General features: G+C 43.1%; 1 long non-coding RNA gene across 4 annotated transcripts in view; it reads right to left on the bottom strand.

Annotated features, from left to right (window-relative positions):
* LOC120396769 overlaps positions 1-23,393 on the bottom strand; it is a 432,090-nt gene that overhangs the window by 98,703 nt on the left and 309,994 nt on the right. For 3 of the 4 annotated variants that reach the window (XR_005593354.1, XR_005593356.1, XR_005593355.1), the window contains exon 4: positions 19,175-19,392. This is a non-coding gene — a long non-coding RNA (uncharacterized LOC120396769). Of the gene's footprint in view, positions 1-18,615; positions 18,727-19,174; positions 19,393-23,393 lie in introns of all 4 variants that reach the window. The other variant, XR_005593357.1, reaches the window with a different exon arrangement.

Below are 23,393 nucleotides of genomic sequence, written 5' to 3'. Positions count from 1 at the left end.
ACTGAATGACTCATTCAAGTTGTGGATATGTTCCAGAGGGACTTTCAAGCCAGCAAACTCACCAGTACTGCTAGGAACCTGATGGACTTTGACGTCTTTGTAGGTATGAGACTGTTTTACCATTTAACATCTCTCTTCTTGTTCTCTCTTTTTCCTTTATAAAAAACCTTTAGTTTTAGACACTAAAGGATTGGCTGGCAGTGTGGTATTTTGAGTAAGCTTTAAACCTATAATGTGGCCCTGGTAATGTGGCTGACCCTTTGGGGTCAGAAGAACATTTTGTATATGTGAGCAGAGTTTTTTAAATAACTTCTCACTGTACTGGACCTGTGTGCTGACTGGGAGCCAGAGAACTTGAATGCAATAAAGGGGGCTGCGTGATTTCTTTTTTGCTTCTTCATAACCAGTGTGGGGGATCAGAAGCACAGTTTGTGACTGGTTGGGGAGCTTAACTTCACTGTTACCCTCAAGACCGGTGGGTATCTGCTCCCACTTTTCCAGCCTGCCCTGACCTTGGTATTTCCATTGAGGGCTGCCCCAGGGACCCCAGATCACAGTATTGTTCCATTCCCCCCTCCCTTCCCCAATAAAATGTAATCAAAATCAACATGTTGAAAGCAAAATGTTTCCCTTTCAAACAACAAGCATTTTCTGACAGAAAATTATATTAGAAATTATTGAACCAGCTACACTTAGCACTTCCTGGAAGAGATGTAAATTCCTTTGAAAATTCATTGAAAAACTTGTATATGTAGACAACTAAATAACTAAAAAAAGTTAATTTTTTTTATTATTTCTACCCCCAAACCTTCCCAATGGCATGAACCGCTCTGGTCCTGATCCTGAGAAGCACGTGCTTAACTTTAAACACATGAATAGAAGGGGCGCTTAAGTGTTTGTCTGGGTCAAAGCCAGAGTACTCAGCACCGACTGTGAAAATAAGTCATGTCTGAAAACATGTTAGCTACAAATATTTTAACACGACTCAGTACTTCGTAGTGTAGTCACAGTTTAACAGGTTTAAAAATATCTCAGCTGATTCTCGTCAATGCTAGGCCTGCTATGTTTGTAAAGGTGTAAAACTCTGTCTACATTAGGTGCAAAGTCATGCTTAAAATTGTTTTAACTAACACATTCTCAACCATGGCCTATTTTCCTAATCTAGACATCATCCTGAAAGTTCTGAAAGAGAAAAAATTTCTCTCATCCCTAATGATTATAATTTCTCTGAGCCAAGTTCTTCATCAGGAACATTGCAAGTCTGACACATCATACCAGTCAAGTGATTTCTTTCAATTTGTATCCAAGGAAGACAAAATTTTTACTCAAGAGGCAGAGATGCACGAGGTGACTGCATCTGAAAGAACCACTAGCTAAAACAGGATATTGCCAATCATGACACAGCTCCTTAATATGGTTTGGGCAGTACAGATTAATCTTCCTCTAGATGACATTCCACAACTGTCTTAAAGGCTTTTAATCTTTTGAAGCAAGAGTGATGCCTACATGCTCACATATTATTGGGTTTTCACAAAGTTCAAGAGCTTTTTTCTTTCGGTAGGGAGATGTCCCTAACTTTCTGCTGGATTTGTGATTAAGGTGCCTACCCACTTCGGATGGATGTGAATCATCTCTCAGTTCATTCGGCACATCTCCTGCTGCATTGCAAAGGATGATAACAGCTTGGTTGAATGCACAGGGCGCTGTCCTGAGAATCAGAAGACCTAGCTACTATTTTGCGCTCTGCCTCTGAACTTGTGTGTCAACCTTGGGCATGCCCCTTCAACTCTCTGGGCCTCTGTTTCCCCTCTCACTTAAGTGCCTGTTTAGACTGTAAATTCTTCACGGGAGGGACTTCCTCTCTCTGAGTCTCTAGAGATATAGCTACACTACATTCTAAACCCAAGTCTGTGGGACCCAGGCTTGCAAACTGAAAGATCCCAAGTCCATACTTGATGTATACACTACATTGTAAACCAGGGCTTACAATTGCTGGACTCAGGTCTCACAGCTGTGCTAACGCATCTGCACTGCATTACACAGACCTTCTGACTCAGGTCTGCGGCTTGAGCTGTGTCCACACTGCAAAATGATAGAACTTGGATCTGAGTCACAGCGGGACTTGGGCTCTGACCCATCCCCCAGCAGAGTCCTTAGTGCTCGCTGACCCGAGTCAGACTGATTTGCGTGTGGACAGAAGCAAGGCTTGGGCTCAAACTTGAGTCAGAGCCTGGGCTTAGTATGCGGTGTAGACACACCCTATGTTGCCTAGCATAGGTGGGACCCCAACTGGGTCCTCTAGGTGTTATCCTAAGAGAAATAACAGCCTGGTACACCTGCAACATTTGCTGCATGTGATCAGAGAATGCCAATCTCTGCTGTGTCCTGTGTATAGAGACAAGTGCAATCCAGTGGATTAGGCATAAGGATAGAATTCAGGAAGTTCTATCCCCACTTCTGTCACTACTTTATTGTTTAACCATAGAACAATCACTTTGCCTTTCAGTGCCTACGTTCCCTTTCCCACCCTTTGTATGCCATGCCTATTTAGATTGTACGCTCTCTGGGACTCAGGCCATCCCTCATAAAGTGTTTGCATGGCATCTGGCAGAGTGGGATGCAAATCTTATTTGGAATCTCTAGGTGCTGCTGTCACACAAAAAATAATAGTAATGGAGGCCAATGCTTTGCCTTTCATTTCTCCTGACAGCCCATCCCCATCACTGCTGCTCCTAGAGAATTTCAGCCACAGCAAAACCTGCCCCACATTTTAACCAATACTACCACCTAGCTCTTGTACAGCATTCTTGACCCATGGACTTCAAAGTGCTCAACCAAAGGGGGGCAGTATCATTAGCTCCATTTTATTGATGGAGGCATTCACTGCACTTGGGATGTGCGACTGCAGCACATCTCATCCCTGAACTAGCTTGATCCAGAAGGGTAAAATAACTTGCCAAAGGTCACCCAGCAGTGGGTCTGGGAATAGAACCCAAGTCCCAGGCTCTATCCACTAGAGAACACTGCTTCTCTATGATTTCTCTACATAAGGCACAAGACAGTATAGAATTTGATCCAATATTCTTTGCAAGTTAAAAGTTTTGCTCAGGCGACATCTCTTCCAAGGAAACCAGAATCCCCTTGTGTACCACCTAACAAATGACAGAGTGTTCTCTCTCTCAAAAAAAAAAAAAAAAATTCTGATCCACGTCAGAAAACCCACGGTATTCTGTTTTAAATCTCTCTCTTTGACAGACAGTGGATTAAACAGAAAATGAGTTACATCTACCAGAACCATATAAATGTGAGTTCCATACTGCAAGGTAGCATGACAAATAGCTGCTGATATAGAAGAATAAAAATAAACCACATCTGAGATCAGTGCAGGCATCACTGCTTGTATCTGCCATGAAAATCATCTCAAAACCTTTGGATACGAACTTGAAGTGCATGGCTTCACTGACATAAAAACTGTGAAACTCTCAGAAAGGAAAAGAACAATAAAAAATGGTGAACATATGATGCATGGAAAATAGTCCCTGGTTCTAGCCATTCCGCTCAAGTGACTATGGAAGGGAGGGGCTGATTTAGGTGGTTCTGATCTGGAAATAACCAGGAAACACGTTAAACCTCAGAAGAGTGGCCGATTTGCACTTGTGTGAGGATATTTCTAAAGGGCAGCCTAGGGTTCATTAAAATAGTTCAGACCTATGCACCATATTCATACTAAATTATTCAGAGGGAGAGACGGAATTATTTTGTGTCACGTTGCAAAAGTGATTCAGTGTAAGAATCCAGTAGTGACACTGAGCTCATATACAGTAATTTTCACCCAGATATTTCAAAATACTTTAGAAAAGTAGATAAATAACATTATCTCCATTTTACAGATGAAGAAACTAAGGTGCAAAGCAGTGAAAAGTCTGGCCCAACATCACCCAGAAGGCCAGCAGCAGTCACAGGAACAGAACCTAGGTCTCCAGAGTACCAGTCAGTGGCCCACCTATGAGGCCTCAATGAATGTTTGTGCACCCCACTGTTCAGTGTGTGATACAGTCCCCTCTTTGCCTGGTCTACAGAGGACACAAGTCTGTTACAATGCCGGCTAGGGAGCCTTCACTCTTTAGTTCACGAGTTTAGCTCTGGAGGTCCCTGGTCTGTTGGCCAAAATGGCAGCTGTCCCACTCGTTTCTCAATCAATATATTTATAGGATTTTAAACCATTTTCTCTCACCCTCTTAGATGAGGGAAGGTCTTGTAATAAAGACCAGGTAGCAGGACTCAGAATTTGACTTGCTGTGTGACGTCATGAACGTACCATCAGAATCGGATTTTCAGAGACACTGAGTACCCCACAGCTCCCACTGAAAACAATGAGAGTTGTCAGTGCTCTGCCCTCCTTGGGGCTTTCAGTCCCACCTCTCTAACTACTACTTTCTCCATCTGCAATGGCCGTGCCTCGTCCTCTTTTAATCCCCTCTACTGGAGCATCCCTCACATCCTCCTCCTCTTATTACATGTTCTTTCTTCTGCAATGTCTTTGGGGTAGCTCAGCATTGCTATTATTTCTCTGATGATGCTAGCCAACCCATTTCCTTGAGAGTCAGGGAATCAAACTTCTGAAACAATTTTAATTTCCTATTTTCAAGCTGAAGATTGACTCCAATGCTTCACAGGTCTTGTGCTGGCCCTGTGCCTGGGGGGGATGAACTGCACCCTTACTAAAGAATAAAGCTTCATAAGTCATCATCTAAGACTCCAGTAGTTATTTTTCTTACCTGACTTTTTATAAGAAGCTTCTGAGTATTTTATTTATCAGAATACTAAAACTAACCCCACAAGAGCAATGGTATTTATTCACTAAGCAAAATCCTCTAGTGATTTATACTGCAATAGCGTCTTTTGGGCCCAACTGAAATCAGGACCCTAGGGAGAGTCAGTTCCTGCCCTCAAGAGTGTAAACAGACAAGCTGGACAAAGATTGGCTGGGAAACAGAGGCACAGAAAAGTGAGCGATTTGCCAAAGATTACACACAGGCCAGTGGCTGAACTGGTAATAAAATGCAGGTCTCCCAAGGTCCAATCCAGTGCCCTAGCCTTTCGGCCAAGATTTTCAAAAGCAATTAGTGATTCTGGGTGCCCAACTCGAGACACTTAAAAGGGGCCTGATTTTTGAGAAAGAATTGAGCACAATCCTTCTGAAAATCAGGTCCCTTTCAGGCATCTGAAATTGGGCACCCCTCTTCCCGCAAATCACTAGTCACTTAATGAAAAGCCTTCACTTTAAACTCAACTTACACATTGTCTGTGAGGAACAGACAACACAGGAAGTATAGGAAAGCCTATAGTTTTAGGGGTTTGCTGTTTGTTCTAAAAAGGCAGGTTTCTGGTGCAGAGTACAACATGAAATACTGTCCAGCAGCACAATGGGTTTTATCACTCTATCGCACCACTGGAAAAATCTTCCTTTTCTTATTCCATGTCATCTTCCTCCTCTTAATCTTATCTGACAGGTGCTAGCTGAATTCAGGAACAGGACAGCAGCGCTTTCACCATTCGGAAGATCCATCACAAACAAACACTGTCAGTCTTCCAGTGGTGTGACTTTTCACATCCTTTTTGCAGTCACTCCAGGCCTTATCCTGTGCTTTTGGGGCCTGATCCTGACAGGTGCTGGGCATGCTCCATTCCCATTGACCTCCTGCCTCGTCCTCGGAGGCGGGGGACGCTCAGCACTTCACAGGCAGTGCTGATAGGGTGACCAGATGTCCTGATTTTATAGGGACAATCCTGATTTTGGGGTCTTTTTCTTATATAGGTTCCTATTACCCCCCACCCTGTCCCAATTTTTCATACTTACTGTCTGATCACCCTGAGTGCTGAACACTTTTGCAGGATCAGCCCATAGAGTCACATAGCTGAAGTCTGTCTCTCTTCACTTGGACATATCTAATACATAGACCTTCAGTAAAATTGTCAGCCTGTGCGCGCTTTTATAATCACACACACAGACCATCTGTGCTGAGTAATGCTGTCTGCAGTGCAGGTACGGATATTGCTTCCTACCTGGGATGATTTGAGCTCTTCCAAACGTAGTTACCCGCTTGTGAAAATTCAAGTGTTTCTCTCCCTCCCTCTTCACAGCACTACTGTGATCCTTATTTTACAGATGGGTAAACTGAGGCAGAGAGCTGTTAATTTTTTTTCCCAGAAGTGCTGAGCACCTAGTGCCTGAAGCTACTAGAATCTAAAAATGTTTAGAACCTCTGAAAATTAGACCATGAGTAATTAGGCCAAAAGTAAGTTAGAGTTAGAACCAGGAATAGAAACCAGGAGTTCTGGCTTACAGTTCCCGAAGGTAACCACCATCTCTCACGTACACACAACAGGTCACTGTCTTCCTTACTATTAATGAATCTCAAAGCCAAAAATCACTCTGCCATTTGAAGTTATCCATAGTACAAAGATGGTGGTAACCCAGTCACACGCTTCAGGGCATGTACTGCACTGCACAGTGGTCTAGTGCATTACAGAGTCTACTTTCCACTGAATAATTAGCTATTGTCAATGGCAAAGGCAGGAGACAGGCCTTAGGGACACGTTTGGATCCACTATTGCAAACCCTCTGTTCCTCATTCTTCTCTGTTGTTGCACTCTCTCTTCCTCCCTCCCCATTGGGAGCGGATAGAAATCCCAGGGCTGCTTGGGCTGGAGCTAATAATGCAACTGGAACTGGTCCATCCCCACTGTAACAGTTCATCAGATGCTAATCCAATCAGTGTGTGTTAGTAAACTCACTCACTCTCTCTCTCTCTCTCTCACACACACACACAGAATTTTGTTTTGCAGCGTGGTCACTCTCACTCCAGTTCAGCTAGCTTGAGCAAGAGTACTAGCTTGAGAAAACTGTTTGGCTCAATAGGAACAGGTCATAAACCACCAAGTTCTACAGTCTCTTGGCAAAAAGCAAGCTGGTCTGCATCTCAGAAGGCACAATCCCCTCCCCAAGCTCCTTAGTACACTAGGCAGCTTGAGGGCATGAATAGCTCCATGGGCCAGGGCAAAGGTAGGCGCAGACCCATGGCCTGAGGAAGGAGCAGGCCTGCACCTGCTTGAGCACAGATGCTGCTAGAGTTAGGTCTTCACACAGATAATGGAGGAACTTTGCCAACACCAGGAATTGGATGAGGGTCCTCCAAACAAAAAGCCTGGGCCCCTGCAGCTTCAGATAAAGAACAAAGATCTATAAGGGGATGCTGTAACAGGCTCATATCCTTTGTGCAGGAGGTACAGAGGACAGACACTCCACATGCCCTTGACCTGTAGATTTCCCAAGCAAGTGGACAGGTGCCTAGGTTGCATTGGCACCTTTCCCCTTCAGATGCTTTTGCACTAACCCAAAGTGGAATTCACCCCTCTGCAGAAGAGGCCAATATTAAGGCCTATGAACCATTTCAATCCCACATCAACCCTCAAGCTGGGAGCTGAGTGGGCCTTAAGTTGTACATAGATCTTGTGTTGGCCCTCTAAACAGGGATGAACTTCACTCCAAAAGGGATAGGTTGAAAGTCAGAGACTAAACACTTTTTAAAACTTATCTTTCTGGGTTCACAAAACTCTTCTGAGGCCCAGCCCCTCAAAGTATTTAGGTGCCATTGGAATTCAGGTCCTTAAATACCTTTGAGGATCTGGGCCTGGGTTCATGATTTCACTTTGCTCCCTCTACAAGGAGGGTTTACTTTGAAAATAAAATGAAGGGAGCAGTTTCTCCAAAAGCTGAGGACCCACAGAACTCCAGCTGAAGTGAGAGATGCAGATGCTCAGAATCTCTGGAAAATCAGTCCTACCTTGATTATTTTTCGTGAAAGGGAAGCCTGTGCTAGGCAGTTGACTTGGAAGGAGCAAGCTGTGTGGGTAAAAAGGGAGACATCCAAAAGCGAAAACCTGCCCTATTAGCGTCACTCATAAGATCGCTGATCGAGATTGGCATGACCATAGGTGCTGACTCCCACCGGCAGCCAGCTCTCCAACACCCCCAGCACCTCCCACCTGCAAGGAGCTCAAGTTACTTGAAGCAATACTGGGACGCTTTGGCAGCATACGGGGAGACAAAGGAACAGCAATAGGTTGGGGGAGAATTCCTCCAGCAAAGCAGCAGTCCACAGTTAACAGAACCAACCCTACACTCTCTCCCCTAGCAGGGTCCCCATCAGAGGTGAAAGCAAGCCGGTCCGGTCCGGTACAATGTACCGGAAAGAGCTGGTACACAGCTGACCGTACCAGCAGCGGGCAGCTTCCTCAGGACAGCAATTTAAAAGGGCCCTGGGCTCCGGGCAGCAGCTGGGCCCTTTAAATAGCTGTCAGAGCCCCGCTGCTGGAGCCACGGGGTAGCGGCGGCGGCCAGGAGCTCCAGGCCCTTTAAATCGCCGCCAGAACCCTGGAGCTCCTGGTTGCAGCTACCATGGGGCTCCAGCAGTGATTTAAAGGGCCCAGGGCTCCCAGCTGCTGCTACCGTAGCCGGAACCCCAATCTCAATTTAAATCTCAATTTAAAGGGCCTGGGGATTTAAAGTCCTGCCTCTTCCGGTTGAGGCCATGCCCCCTTTTGGTTGAGCCCCTGCCCCCTGCTCAGGACCCCGGCCCTGCGTACTGGTTAGTCCTTTAAGTTACTTTCACCCCATGTCCCCATAGGAGGATGTACTAGGGGCAGGAGGAGGCAGGGTTGTGGTGCTCAATGCTATGGGGATTCTGGATTACAAAGTATTCCACAGAGCGACAAGGCCTGTGAGATAATATTGTGACTGGACCAACTTCTGTTGGTAAAACAGACAAGCTTTCAAGCTACATAGAGATCTTCTTCCAGTATCCCATAGGCAGATACTGGGCAATGCTGCCATGAAGTAGAAACTGCAGGTCATTTTTGCCCCCACAACAGCTTAGAAAGTTGTGTTGCACATCTTTATTCCCCCTCTTTCTGGGCTGGGTCTCCCAGGAGTCACAGCACAGAATCTAGCCTATGTGTTTTACAGTGCACAGCACCCCTCCAGTGCACTGTAGCATAGCATTTACACATATGGTGTGCAATTACAAATTGCTTCCACGATTGTAAGGCAGCTCCAAAAAATCATTTTGTAAAGCTACCTTTCCAGTCACTGAAGCAACCTAAAATATCTCAAGTGGTTTTTGTTGTTTGACACTTTGGCGTACTTCACACACTAGCAAATTGAAACCTTTGTTACCAATAAGCCAAGATTTGTTAAAGGAAATGAACCTTCATGGGGTGAATGGGCTGTCTTAATCCCGCAAATATTTCTTCTGTTCTTATTTTCCTTCCTGGAAAATGTGCTGCTCTAGTAAACCTCTGATTCTTTTCACTCACCAAAAAGTGGTGTTTTACAAAAAAAAAAAACAACACCCAACCAATCTCACCACAACTACAGTAGTAAAAATGCTGCAGTGCTGAATGCTGCTATTCATCTTGGTTGATGACGCTAAATGGAATTTCAACCCCGCAGTCTAATCAATTTACTGAATTGTGGACCGTTACCCCATATGGCAAAATAGTCACAATGGCCTTGATTCAGGAAAGCATTTAAACTTGTGCTTAAGTCTCCTTGACTTCAATGAGACTTCAGCACATGTTTAAGTGCTTTTACAAATAGGGATGTTTTCCTGAATTGGGGCCAATCAGCTGAATTCATTGCTGCACGGAGCCAGGACTAGTGCAGTAATAGTGAAAGAAGAAGATTACACCTCATTTATTCAGCCTCATTGCCAAGTAGTAATTAGGATGCATCACCTGCTATATCCACTCTGGAGCTTGCAGGACTGAGGAACTGCCATAGACTCAACAGGACCACTCTTGTGTAAGTGTTTGGTAGCAATGGGAGGGTGTCAGCAGTTAGAATAATAGACTATCAGGGTTGGAAGGGACCTCAGGAGGTCATCTAGTCCAACCCCCTGCTCAAAGCAGGACCAATCCCCAGACAGATTTTTACCCCAAATCCCTGAATGCCCCCCTCAAGGATTGAACTCACCACCCTGGGTTTAGCAGGCCAATGCTCAAACCAGTTGAAGGCTGCTTGGAGACCTGAATGAGTTTGGCATTTTCAGTCCAATTCCCAATGTGTGCACACATCACAACACCCTTTAGGAGAAGACTTTAGCGCCTGGCTCCAGGATTCCAATGGGGCTACTCCCAAAGTATGAAACTGCCCAACATGAGTAAGATTGGCAGGACCCAAATGACTAGCAAACTTGTTAGCAAACTGAGAAGAGAATGACCCACACAGATTGAAATTTCCCCTCGGCCCAGTCAGAGCTGAGGCATATTTGGCCAATGCCTCTGGTGGGTGTCTGTGTCTGGCCTTCTTTCTTTCTTTTCTTTTCTTTTTTTTTTTTAAACAGAATGATGCCAGCCAGGATTTTGGCCACCTGACAAGACACAATAGGGAATCAAGAACTACCCCAGTCTGTACTAGTTCTTAGGAAAAAAAGATCCAATTTCAGTGCCCAGGGCTGTTCATCTGGCTCTACTCATAAGCACTAAAAGCCAGATCCTCAGCTGGTGTAAATCAGTGTAGCTCCATTGACTTACATGAGTTTATTCCAGCTTTGGCTTTGGCCTTCAATTCATACAAAAAATATTAAAGGCAGCGTATCAGTTGAATTACTTCTCAGTTGAATTAGTCTCTTTAAAATGTAATATCAATTTAAACTAACAACGTCTGGTGAGCTTCTACTTCATTACTGCTCCTTTTCAACTTTGGAGACTAGCTTTTAAGAAAAAAATCTTATGATATTAAATTTGCTTTAATAGTATAGCGTTAGTGGAAACAAAGTGTGTTCCCTGATAATCATTTACTACTTCAGAAAAAAATAGCTACCCTATGATTTTTATTTTCATTGGCAATTCCAATTCCATTAACACTTACACTTAGCTATTTTAGTTTGAAAATACAGCCGCAGCACAGAGCAGGATCTCAACTATTTCTTTAGCTTTCAGGTATTTGTGGTTAAAGCATTAGACTGGGACTCAGGAGATCTGGATTGTAGTTCTGGATGAACCACAAACCACTTGTGTGACCTCAGCAAGTCATTAATCCTTTTGTGCCTCAGTTCCCCATATGTCAAATGGGGGAGAACAACATTTTTTTTAAAACCTCACAAGGTTTGTGGAATGCTCATTATGGTGGAATCTGAGTAGTTATTTAGTTACCATGTGACTTAGATGACCAATCACACACCCCAAGTAGTCAAAGATTCTGATTCTGCTACCTTAGTCAATGTCAATCTCAAGGCTTCAGTGGAACAACATGAAGGATAAATAGCTACCTACCATGAATAAAGGAGAGAGAATTTGTTGTATGTGAAACAAATCCACAAGTGTAAAGGCTATAGACTATGACCCAAAGAGAGCAGGGTCAGAACAACCTAGAGGATGAAATTTGTTCACAAATTAAATAGGCAAATACATGCAAAAGATAAATGCATTTGCAGAAGCCAGAATAAGTTCTTGGACAGAACAAAAATTGCTAAGACATTTACTGTATTATTTGCAACAAATCATCTGATCACTTCTAGGAAGATCCTAGCCCCACTGAAATAAATGGGAGTTTTGTCACTGATGTCAGTGGGGCCAGAAATTTGCCATCAGCATATATCATATTGCAAAAAATGTTACAGGTGAGAGATTATTAAATGCACAAGCTTTAAAAACCAAATATCTCCCCCTCCCCCACCCCAGCCAAGCAAATTTAACCATGCATGCATTTGTCAGGGAGAGATATTAAAGTGAATTACATTTTACTGTATTAAATCAAGAGAAATTGGTTAAATAAATCATTTTAATCAAAGAAACAAATGGAAAGAGAAATAGAATGATCCCTTGTAGACTGCTTTTGACATTTGTGGATTTGTTTTGTATTCCCTTTCGCTCAATAAACTGAAGGATGACTGAGTTCATTTCACAGAAGATGGATTGTATTTTCCTCTCTGAGCATTGCAATGTCCATTGAATTCAACCAGAAAAAAATTACTGTGCTTTAAAAACTCATGATTTCTATATTATTAGAGACAAACTGCACACCTGGGACAAGGGGAAGGAAATGAATGCATTTGTGATGTATGATAGCAGTGATTATCTGATAATAGTGGTTAATATTTAGGGGCACTTCTAAATAGAATGCACAGTAAGAACTAGAGACTGGGCCCCAAACCAAAACCCTGAATCCAGTTTAAACACCCCAACTCAAACACCCAGAGCTGTACACAAAATTTGTGACAGACCATATCTACTAACACACTGAAACAATGGCAGGAGGGATGGGGGAAGAAATCAAAGCCACCAATGGCGGACTAAAAAAACAGCCAAACCTGGCCAGTTGGAAGTCCTATACTAAGTGGATAAAATTCATCTCAGTGCAGCAAGCTAACAAAAGGCCTATGGACTACCTTGGTCCCACTTAAGTCATGTTTTGAGGGCAGAAGTGATGCAATGGCCTTAGTAATAGACCTCTGCACAGGGGGTGAATTTTACCCATGTGAGGAAGACCCTGGGCTAGGAGTGACCATGTGACTCTTCACCAGAGCCGTAAGGCATCTTGGTGGGATTCAGCCATAATGCCCCTGTTAGGCCTGAATAAAGATGTAGCACAAAACCAGTTATGCCAACCTGACTGAAGTCAGGCTAACAGAGGTTTCTGGGTAATCCCAGAGTGGAAAATATTGAGATGCAGCATGTTTCACAAAGCCCTGGGAAAAAGTGAGATAAGTGAGGGGGCTGCATTCCTGGCATAGTACCAGTTGTGTTGTGTTAGGAACAGTGTTTGAAGAACTGATAAGGAACCCCCAGCTTCCCAGCGCTCTTATTGTTACTCCCTGGTTTGGCTTTCGGTTTGTTTTTTACTCCCCTACATTCCTAACTTTTGGTGCTTGTTACCCTCAAGTTCCCTCTGGTGGAAGAGAATAATGCAGGTGGGACAGACCTGCCGTTGGTGTCAATCGGCATCACTCCAACTGAAGTCAATGTAGCTATGCAGATTTACACCAGCTGAGGAACTGGCTTGCTATTTTTGCCACATCAAATGAGAGTAGGAAGGTGAAAATAAACCTAAGCCTACCTGTTCTTAGCAGGGATTAGAGAGAAAGAGATACCATTGTTCTTACATATGGGAAGTCCTCACATACTGCAGTGATAAGCACCGATGTAAGAAACTAGACAGCTGCAGCATAAGAAATCTGCAATGTATGTTGCCTAGGACATTTTTTTACTGCAGAAGTAAGGAACACGAGCAAAACATTAACCCTTTATGGGAGTTTAATCTAAAATAGAGTCAAAATTGTATCTCCAGCTTTTTAGGTTTTTGGGGCCAGATCCATAAAAGTATTTAGGTGCCTAAGCCCCAGACTTGGGAACCTAATTCACAGTTTGTGATCCACCAACTCTGCAGACACCTATACTCACTTGGTCCCTGTGTTTACTGGGTATAAGTTACCTAGGTATCTACGGTTCTGCCTCTGGGCATGCATGCAGCTGCCTCCCTCTAGGTGTCTGGAGCCTGCCTCACCCTCAGGGCAAGTCACAAACTGAGGAAAGACTGGCCTTTCTCTACCGGAGGTGCTCAGAGGCCACCCACTGGATCAGGTCCCATTCAAAATCTGGCTGCAGGAGGAAGAAGTTGTGGTGCCCGCCAGCAGCCAGAGTACTCCCCGGGAATGTGGAAGACCCAGGTTCAGTTCTCCCCTCTGCCAGAAGGAGGAGGAAGACTCCTGTTTAAATTCTACCTCTCATAACAGTGCCCTAGCCACTGAGCTATGGGATAGTCTCACACAGGATCTCATCCATCTTTCCTACTGAAGTTGTTCCACTGTTGATAAATAATGAAAGAGCGAATGGAGCAGAGAGTCTGGACCCAGGGTCCCCTGCATCCCAGGCAACTGCTCTAACCACTGGACTAAATCGTAAGGTAGGGACCACCACCACCTCTTCCAGCTGTTGTGTGGGGAATTGGCTAGCTTAGGCAGTTCCCCACCAAGCTGCTGGCTTCTGTGGATCTCGTTCTAAGGCACTTTTCTCTCTCCACTCGTATTGGGAGCCTAAGCACCAAACTTGGGCTTTGTGGATCACAGTGGTGTTCCTGTGATTTTCTAGCCACCACGATGCTCAGCATTGCACTGCTTAAGTCCCTTTGTTGATCCGGGTCTTTCTTCCTCATAATTTATATTGCAGTCGCAGTTAGGGACACCAGTTAAGCATCAGGGGGCCATGGCATTAGCACAGTAGAGAGACACAAACAAATATAGATCCCAATTTAGAAGAACTTACAGTCTAAGACCCTGATCCTGCAATTTCCATGAAGCACAAGGATGGTCCATGTGGGGCTCAGTGCAGAATCCAGGGCTTAGTTTGTGACAAGATGCATCAGCTAGATGAGATTTTAGAGTGGGCGGAGACAAGGAACTTTTAGATAAAAATTCAAGAGCCTCTCTTGGCCTTCCATATAAAATCCAGAACAAAGCTGTCCCTCCTTAGAAACCTTGATTGCTAATAATTTCCTGCAACCAAATGGGAAGCTCAGCAAACACATTTCCATCAGTTTTGCTCACAAGCCCTTGTTTATTATCTCAAAGGCAGCGGGTGCAAATTATGTATGATGGAAAGTGACTTCAAGCTGGGTTGTGTTGCTATAGGCCACAAGCCCACGCATGCAATACTTCACTTAGGAATTTGCAAATTGGCTTCAATATTTAGCGTCAAAGTGGGTTGTCAAAGGTTTAACAGACCTATTGCCAAAAAACTACTCTGGGAGATTGTTTTTTTGATTGAGTCTGTCTTCTGTAAAGTCTCATTTGAATGCTGTTAACACACATCACAGACACTGATGACACTGAATTATTTAGTGCTGCACACCTATCTTACTTAGATGAAATCTTGCAGATCAAAAGAAAATGTTTACTTCGGACGGATGTAGTTGCAATTTACACAATGCATGATGATGAGAAGGACACAGTGAAATATTATGGGAATCATCTAATAGGAAATTAGTTTAAATTCTTTTCAACAGCTCTTATTCTGTCTCATTCATAATGTTGAAGACACAAAATACACCTGATTCCCAGCCTTTTCTGTCCTCTGATAACATTGTCTGGCTGCTGACTCTCAGACTTTCAATTCATAGATCGTTGTTCTCCTAATATTATTCCTGCTCATCTTCTCCTATGTTTTGTTATTGCTGAAGGAGTGAATACCAAGAGGTGATATGGTTATCTATGCAATACAACAAATGAGAGGCCTCGCTTTTCTTTGCTAGGGAAGGGGACCAGATAACTCAGGATTTATAATGGGATTCAAAAATTTTTTGCCACTGGTTTGCATCCCTTCCTGTTTGATACCAACCACTAAACACCATTCATGGATGGTCTTCAGCAACATTAGACAGTGAAAAGGGATGTTTTAAATGAATCCGTGCATTTAAGGAGTTGTGCGTGCATGCATGAAATGCAGCCATACTCTGAGGCCAGAATTCTCAGAAGTGCTCGGCTCCCATTTAAGCACCTAACATAAGTGGCCTCTTTTTCAAGCAGCTCAGCATATTAGGTGCTGAGCGTTTTTGAAAAACTGGCCCTTATTTAGGTCAGAGTAGTCCCCTGATGGAGATGATTCTACATCATCTCCATTGCAATTTGTTGCTCTTTCATTTGAACAGAGCTTTCCCCCATCAGGTCTTAGTCCAACTGGTTCCATTCAAACCAATTTCCCCTCCTCCCCATTCATTCTTATCTTTGTTATACTTCCTAGAGATGAACTGAATCGTACAGAGAAGTTGTTGGGGACAATGGCTCAATTCCAGTTCTTCTTCCCTGGGCATTGCTGTCCTTCCTTGTACCTGGCTGAGCAATGGAATTGAAGGTCCCCATGTATTGCTTTTAACACAAGCAACTTCATTCATCAGCTCCAGCTTAATTGCATGTGGAAATGTATAGGAAATGAACTGAACTCAGCAAATCCTCATACATCAAGTATTTATGGGATGCATTTCATGCATGCACGCACAACTCCTTAAATGCACGGATTCATTTAAAACATCCCTTTTCACTGTCTAATGTTGCTGAAGACCATCCATGAATGGTGTTTAGTGAGGAGGTATTGTTGCAGCAGACTAAGTAAAGCTGCCTCTTGCAAGTACCAAGTATTCTGTTATTTGGATAGCCCATGCCACCAAATAGTTTCCATGTAACAATGTCCATCAAAACCTGTTTGCCACAGGGTGTAACATACATCAGTGTGCGCGAGGTCTGCTCGCAGATCACTAGCTATTACTTGGAGTCACAAATCACAATAACTCTTCTGTTGAAACTGTAAGAGAGAAACTAGAAATGCTTCTAAACTCAATGAGCCATTAAATAGTTGACAGTATTCTTTATAGGAGCCTAGAATAGTTAATTAATCCCAAAATACAGATGGTGAACGTGAATACTTACTGCCATCGACTTCAATCAGGATGCCAAGGGCCCGATCTGCAGCTAGCATAAGCTGACATAGTAAATTGAGCTATATCAATTTTACACCAGCTGAGGACCTGTTTCCCGCCGCCCCCCCATCCCAAGTGTGATCCAGTGTTTAGAACAAGGGAGGGGGGACTATTAGTCAGAACTCCTGGATTCTACTCCTGACTCTGCCATTAATTTGGGAGCTGGCGCTTATACACTTACAGATGGGTAAATTGATCCAATGCAACAAAACTTACCTGCCCCACAGATTTTATAAAGCCTCAGCTAATTAATGATTGCAAGGCACTTAGATATCCTTGGCTAAAACACATCAACAGTAGAAAGTGCTATTATTAATAAAGCCTATAGAAGACAATTATGTGACAATAGGCCACATTTGGCTCTGACTGCCATCCCAGGGTATTCCCTGAGTTTAATAGGGGTCCAGGGGCAGTATTTGTCCAAAGGAGTGATTTTAAAAGCCTATCTGATTTGCTGACTTTGTTTTAAGCATTATGCAGTTGATCCTGTCCCATATAAGTCAATGGGAACAGGCTCAGACCCAGCTAAGCTCTTCAGAGAAGGTGATCATGAGAAAGTGCACTCCAGCTCCAAGCAAATGCAAATAGCAAAACCTGAACGAGGGGATTTTAAAGAGCTCTGCAGCTGCACACAACCAGTCAGCCAGCACTTGAGCAGTCAGTCACTTGGATCATCCCCAACCAAGTTAAGAGATCTGTGTGTTAAAACTGACCTTTTAAAATGGTTTCCTCGGATAGAGGGGAGCCAAGGGAAAGGACGATGAATACAAGGACTAGGGTTGGCATGTGCTTGGCAGAATGTCACTAAATATTAGAGAGTGGTCAGGGGGGAAAAAGGAAATATAGGTTTGTAAAAAGTGTTTGAAACGTTTCATTCTGAATCTAAACAATATTTCCCTCCCAATTCAATATTTGGTTATTTTCAATGAAAAAATATTTTTAGATGGACCTTTTTGTGAGAGTTTCTGATTTTATAATAAAGTAGGTTGGGTGTGGGAAGAGGGAATGGGGGAGGAAGAGTTCTGAAGAAAGATTTTTAACTGGCTCTGCTAGATACATATTGTCTCCTCCTTCCATCTGAGGGGCAGGTTTCAAAGTAAATTCTTGCTTGGCAGGATCTGCAGTGAAACCAAAGACTACACTAGGGGCCACTGCAGAAAGGAAATTTAGTCTCAATATCCATCCAGATAAGAGTTTGTTTCTTGGAGGATAACAGCACCACTACCATAGAAGAAATTGCTTTATTCACAGAGTTCACCAGCAACAGCCATTTCTTAAAGACTGTGCCATCAACATCTCAACCGGAAGGACACATTTTTGAAGGTATTGATTAATGCTTGGTGCACTCCATGACTAGAACTATTCTCCAGAGGTTCAAATTCAGGTAGACAAACTCCTCTAGTTCATATAGTCACTCTTTAGGTTCAAAGATAATGCAACTGTTGATGTGCTAAAGACAGGAAGAACCAACAGCAGTGGTTCTCAACCTTTCCCACAATCGAGACTATGCCGAACACACAACTAGGACCCAGTCAGAAACTTCCTCTCCATATAGCAGTACAGGAAGGGGCAAGGTAGTCGTAACTCCTAGTTTGAGAGCATAAGACCCGTTGTATTAGGCAGCCAAGTCCATTTCCCTGCACACATGCAAACAGGTTACTACAGTCTCTCGCTGGAGCTAAGCCTAAAGAACGCACTGCTAGATGAAATGGGAACAGTACCAGCCCTTGACACTTTCAGAACTAAATGTGAAACTGGTCTCTCGACTTAGATTTCCCTGGATGATCCTCTCACACACATCAGCCTCCTCACATTTATAAATATATAAAATCAATCCCTTTACATTAATTTTGTGAAATTAACTTGAAAAGAGGATTTATGCTTTCTTCTTTTGGAAGGAAGTCACATACCACAGTGATAGGCACCCATGAAGAACCCACATAGTCAATTTGCCACTTTTTTGTAGAGTCCTGTTTGAAATGTCTCAGACAGCAGGACTTCTATCCCTCCCCATGGGGCACTATTCCACAGCACAACAGATCTCACTGTTAAAGAAAATAAACCAAAACAAACATATCACACACCTTTGCTGACTCTCATCTTGAAGTGACATTCTTAATGTTCGTCCCATTGCCCCAAATTGAATCCCAGTTCACCCCTGTAAGCACTCCCTCTGCCTTCTTGATATTTACAACCTGTTGAACACATACAAGAATTTTCTGACATTCCCGATTCCTAGTTTTACAAGCTACAATTATTAAGCTCATTTCATTTGCCCTCCTTTGTACTCTGGCTCTCCCCCTTTCTGATCACACCCACTTTCAGGCTAAACCTGTAGCTCCAGACTAAATGAAGGTTGCATGTAGACTGACACACACCTTGGCCTTCTCCTCCACTACTGAGAAACTGCAGCCTGGCTTGTTCCACAGGTAGTGAGTCGAGCCTGTTAAGCTGAACACCAACCAGAGATCTACCACAGTTTATACAGCTCTTTTCTTCTTAATGCACAAGGCAGAAAAAAGGTTCTTAAAAGCATGACTTTAAAGACAAGATGAAGATTCACAACCCATATGTCCATTTACAAATCCATGATTTATAAAATGTGCAGGATGTGAAAGTTTTCAGCATTGGCAGCACACTTACGGAATTTGTGATGCACTCGGCAGGGCTGGGGAAATCCAGTCTCCAGGGAGCAGAACGTGGCTGTGTAAACTTAACAAGCAAATGCGTTCACTTCCAGTTCATCACTGGGGTCGCTACCTCCAGTTCGTAGTGCTCCTCATGCTCAGTTCGCATCTGATTTCTTTAGAGGATTTTGCACCCCTTTCCCCAACTGCAACAGCTGACTCCTGCATGGGTTCCTGAAAACAAGAAGGGTTTTACTTTATTTTTTTTTATTATTTTTTTTTAAATTCTTACTTCCAAGTTGTCACTGGTCAAAGTGGAGATGAAAAGCAGTTGTTGCAAGGAGAGAGCAGCTATTTTTTCACCCTTCTAATTGCTTCAGACACCTGTGGCAAAGAGACACTTACTCCTCTAATAGGCCAGAGACTGTGGAGGTGGAGGCTGTGAGCCTGATTCTCCTCTCACTTATATCTGGGTAAGTCACGTGTGAACCCACAAAGTCTATGGTGGGTTATAGCAGTTTAAACCCGAGAGAATAGAATATTTTTATAGTTTTTAAGGCTAGAAGGGACCATCAGAGTTTGTCTGACCTTCTGTATAGCACGGGCCACGGAATTTCATCTAGTTACTGCTGTATTGAGCTGCATGTTTGACTAAAACCACATCTCCCAGAAAGGCATCCTGATTTGAAAATGGACTTCTGCATGATATTCCTGCTGCTGGGTAGTTTGGAGCAAATTCTTTATGCCAAAGTGTTCACGCAGGACTTTGGATTTTAGGTGCCTTTTTTGTGCGCGCGCCCACCTTAAAAGCCTGATTTTCAGATATGCTGAGCACCGAAGGAAAAAAATTCAAGTCAATGGGAGCTTTGGGTGTTCAGCACCCATGAAAGTCTGGACTACAAGGTCTCTTAAGTCAAGCACATGAAGTCAGAGCATACTTCTGAAAACAGGGCTGCCGGTATTTCTGTTTGCAAAGTGAGAACAAAAAAGCTGTCCTACTCCATGAGAGTAAGGCATTTAAAAAAAAAATCCATCCATTCATTGTCTAGGGGGAAGTCAGATACATTTATAATCTATGGAATTACAGGGTTGGTGGCTGCAGGACCTAGTGTGGATCCTCTTTCACTGGGGCAAGAAACTTTGCTTCCGGTATTCTTGTCACAGGGCCCTCACGTCTTGAGCTTCTTAAAGAGACAGTAACTGTTCACTGCTCCACTGCCACTTTACTAAGCTACATCTGCAGGAACCATTCAAGGCTTTTACAAAGTCTTGTGGTCTGGCAGACCATAAGGAATTGTGCCCAATGGCATCAACCCACAGATAAAATAGCTAAACATTTCAACCAGCTCTAGTAATCACCTATAATCATTATTTTACATTTTTTAGTAAATATCTACTTTGTTGGGCTGTAGAAATGATTAATGGTGCAGAGTGCAGGGAAGACAAAGCACTGTATTAATTGCTAGATATCACAAATTGTGTATATAAAATATGCAGTATATGTGTGACCTACCTCTCTATCTAGTCTCTTATCTCATTCCCTTTCCCCCTCCACTTCAGTATGGTATCCCCTTCCCACGCTGATTCTCCAAGCCATCCCCTTCCTTTTTTAAAGTCCCACCTAAAAGGTAAACTTCCACAGTCCCTCCTTTTCCTCAAAACAAATATTGTAGCAAAGTTACTCCTTTCTCTGGGGTCCCTGGCTTCTCAGTTTCTTTTAGAAGGCCTTGATCCTGCAAACACTTATGCATGTGTACAACTTTATTCAATGGGACCACTCATGTGCTTAAATTAAGATGATGCTTCAGTGTTTGCATAATCGGGGGCCTTATACTATAAACTTTGTGGCAAGGAGTGTCTTCATTCTGCTTCTTGGGTGCATTGTGGATACCTTGCAAAGACAATAATTCTAGCCCCAGTCCTGCAAACACCTACGTATATGAGTAACTTCAGACATGAGTAAATCTATGCATTCAAGCAGTCGGATCTGAGTTCTCTACATGCATAGACACATTAACTCCACTTACACATATGTGCACACATGCACATAGTCTCCAAGCTTCCAAACGTTTATACATGAGTAACTTCACTTGTGTGCGTAGTTACTCACAAGCTACTCAGGAGGTTAGAGGTTTCAGAGCGGTAGCCGTGTTAGTCTGTATCAGCAAAAAGAACGAGGAGTCCTTGTGGCATCTTAGAGACTAACAAACTTATTTAAGCATAAGCTTTCGTGGGCTAAAACCCACTTCATTTAAATAAGTTTGTTAGTCTCTAAGGTGCCACAAGAACTCCTCGTTCTTTCAGGAGGCTAGCGTATCTCACTCAAGATGGATTATGAGATGAAACTGCTACTGGAGATTCTGGGCCAACCTGAAATGTACTGCACACTTGGTGGTGGAGCTCTGAAAGGTGACCAGGATTGATTTAAAAAAAGGAGGGCTTATGTTTAGTTGCATGCACAATAGTTTTTCAAAAAGAAAACAGGTGCTTGAACAGAGTCAATTTCAGGCCCCCTACTACGGTTTCACTCCCTTCTCTGCTATGGAGGTCTATGTAGAGCCAACTGCCGGAATGTGCTTGTAGAAATATATTTACTAGAATAAACAGCCTAAGGCAAATGGCTGCATCCAAAGACCTTGTGTGGATTCTGCACCATTCCTTGGAGGATTTGATCTTCCTCACAAATTTAGAGACGTGAACTTGGGGGACAAGATCTCGTTTCCATCTGTTTCATGGGAAACTCTAGCCTTTGGCCTGAAGCCACTCATTTGAAATATATTAACCGACTCAGGCCATTTTATGTGACTGGGTCAGAACAATAGAAAGAGAAGAAATTAGAACAAAAAAAGATTTAAGGAAAAAGGGTCAAATAATATTTTCAGGAATATTGTTGGGGGCCCTGAATTTTGAGAAACAGAATTTGGGCATCAGCTAATATTAGAAAAGTGGAACAGAATTCTGCCCTGGCCCTGATTCAGGAAGTTTAACTTTAAGCACACCAGTTTCCATGACTTCAAATGGAACTATTCACATGCTTAAAATTAAGCACATATGTAAGTACTTTAACCAGGGCCTGGGTAATATTGATATAAATCCAGTATAACACTGTAGCCCAATGGGTTTGCTTACCTCTATTCTATTCTCTGCTTTGCCTTATATTCTGCTTTATGATATTCAGCACTAATCCAAGGAACCTACAGGCCTGTAGCCTGTAAGACATTGGCTTCAGCAGTCAGCATGAGGCTTGAGGCCTACCAACTTTGGCATAGATAAACTTAGGTAACTCATAGGTTTTGGGGAACTGGAAGTAGAGTGTAGGGGGGAATTTTGTCCATAATGACATCAGCCAACCACTGAACATGAACTGACATCAGCTTCTGGAAGGTTTCAGATGGAACATCCGACCACAAGAGTGCCATGGCAATGAATTGATGTATATGATAATGGGGTGAAATCAAATACACTAAGCTATAAAAGAAAGGCACCTTAACATTGGTAAGGGGAGGAAATACAAATAAGGAAGAGGGGAGAAATCGCTATTGAATATGCATTAGACATGGTAACGTCAGCGTAACATATTATAAAAGTGGTATCCCAGCCTGGGGGCAGTAGCAGAGAGAGCCCTTAGGAGGGGCCAGAATGACGGACACTTGTGAGGATGAGGAAAATGATGGTGATGAGGAAGAAAATAGCTAATATTTCAGGTTGTTCAGCAAGGGATGGTGCGAGTATGGTGTGACATTATGCCTCATATTCTTCATAGAAATATTGCTATATGAATATGGTATAACTAAGATGTGTTTTATACAAGATGGGTCATGTGAGGTATCATTGGAAAGGTTATGATTTACTGAACGTGATTATCCAATTTGTATGCATGTATATTTCCATATCTGAAGTTAGAAATATTGACTATGTAATAATTACAACTGTGTTTTCACCTGGGAACGCCCATCAGACAGTATGCAAACAGCCTGGATAGGCCATTAGGAAGGACAATAGGACTTTGAAGATGCTAATCTCCCTCCTTCCTGAGAATTTTCCTGGGATGCTGCTTTAACACTGCAGGGTCATGTGATGATGTCACCTGGTACAGGATACCATCTTAAAATGCTAGTATTTTTCCACAGGATGGGAAACAAAGGATTCCTGCCATATATAAATCCTATTTAAGGCTGGGGAGTGAGTTAATCTAGGCTTTTCTCCACTGCCTCCCTGCCCAAGAAGAAAGATAT

The sequence above is a fragment of the Mauremys reevesii genome, linkage group 2 (genome assembly GCF_016161935.1).
Source record: "Mauremys reevesii isolate NIE-2019 linkage group 2, ASM1616193v1, whole genome shotgun sequence".
Taxonomy (NCBI): domain Eukaryota; kingdom Metazoa; phylum Chordata; order Testudines; family Geoemydidae; genus Mauremys; species Mauremys reevesii.
This window is presented reverse-complemented; position numbering and strand designations above follow the sequence as displayed.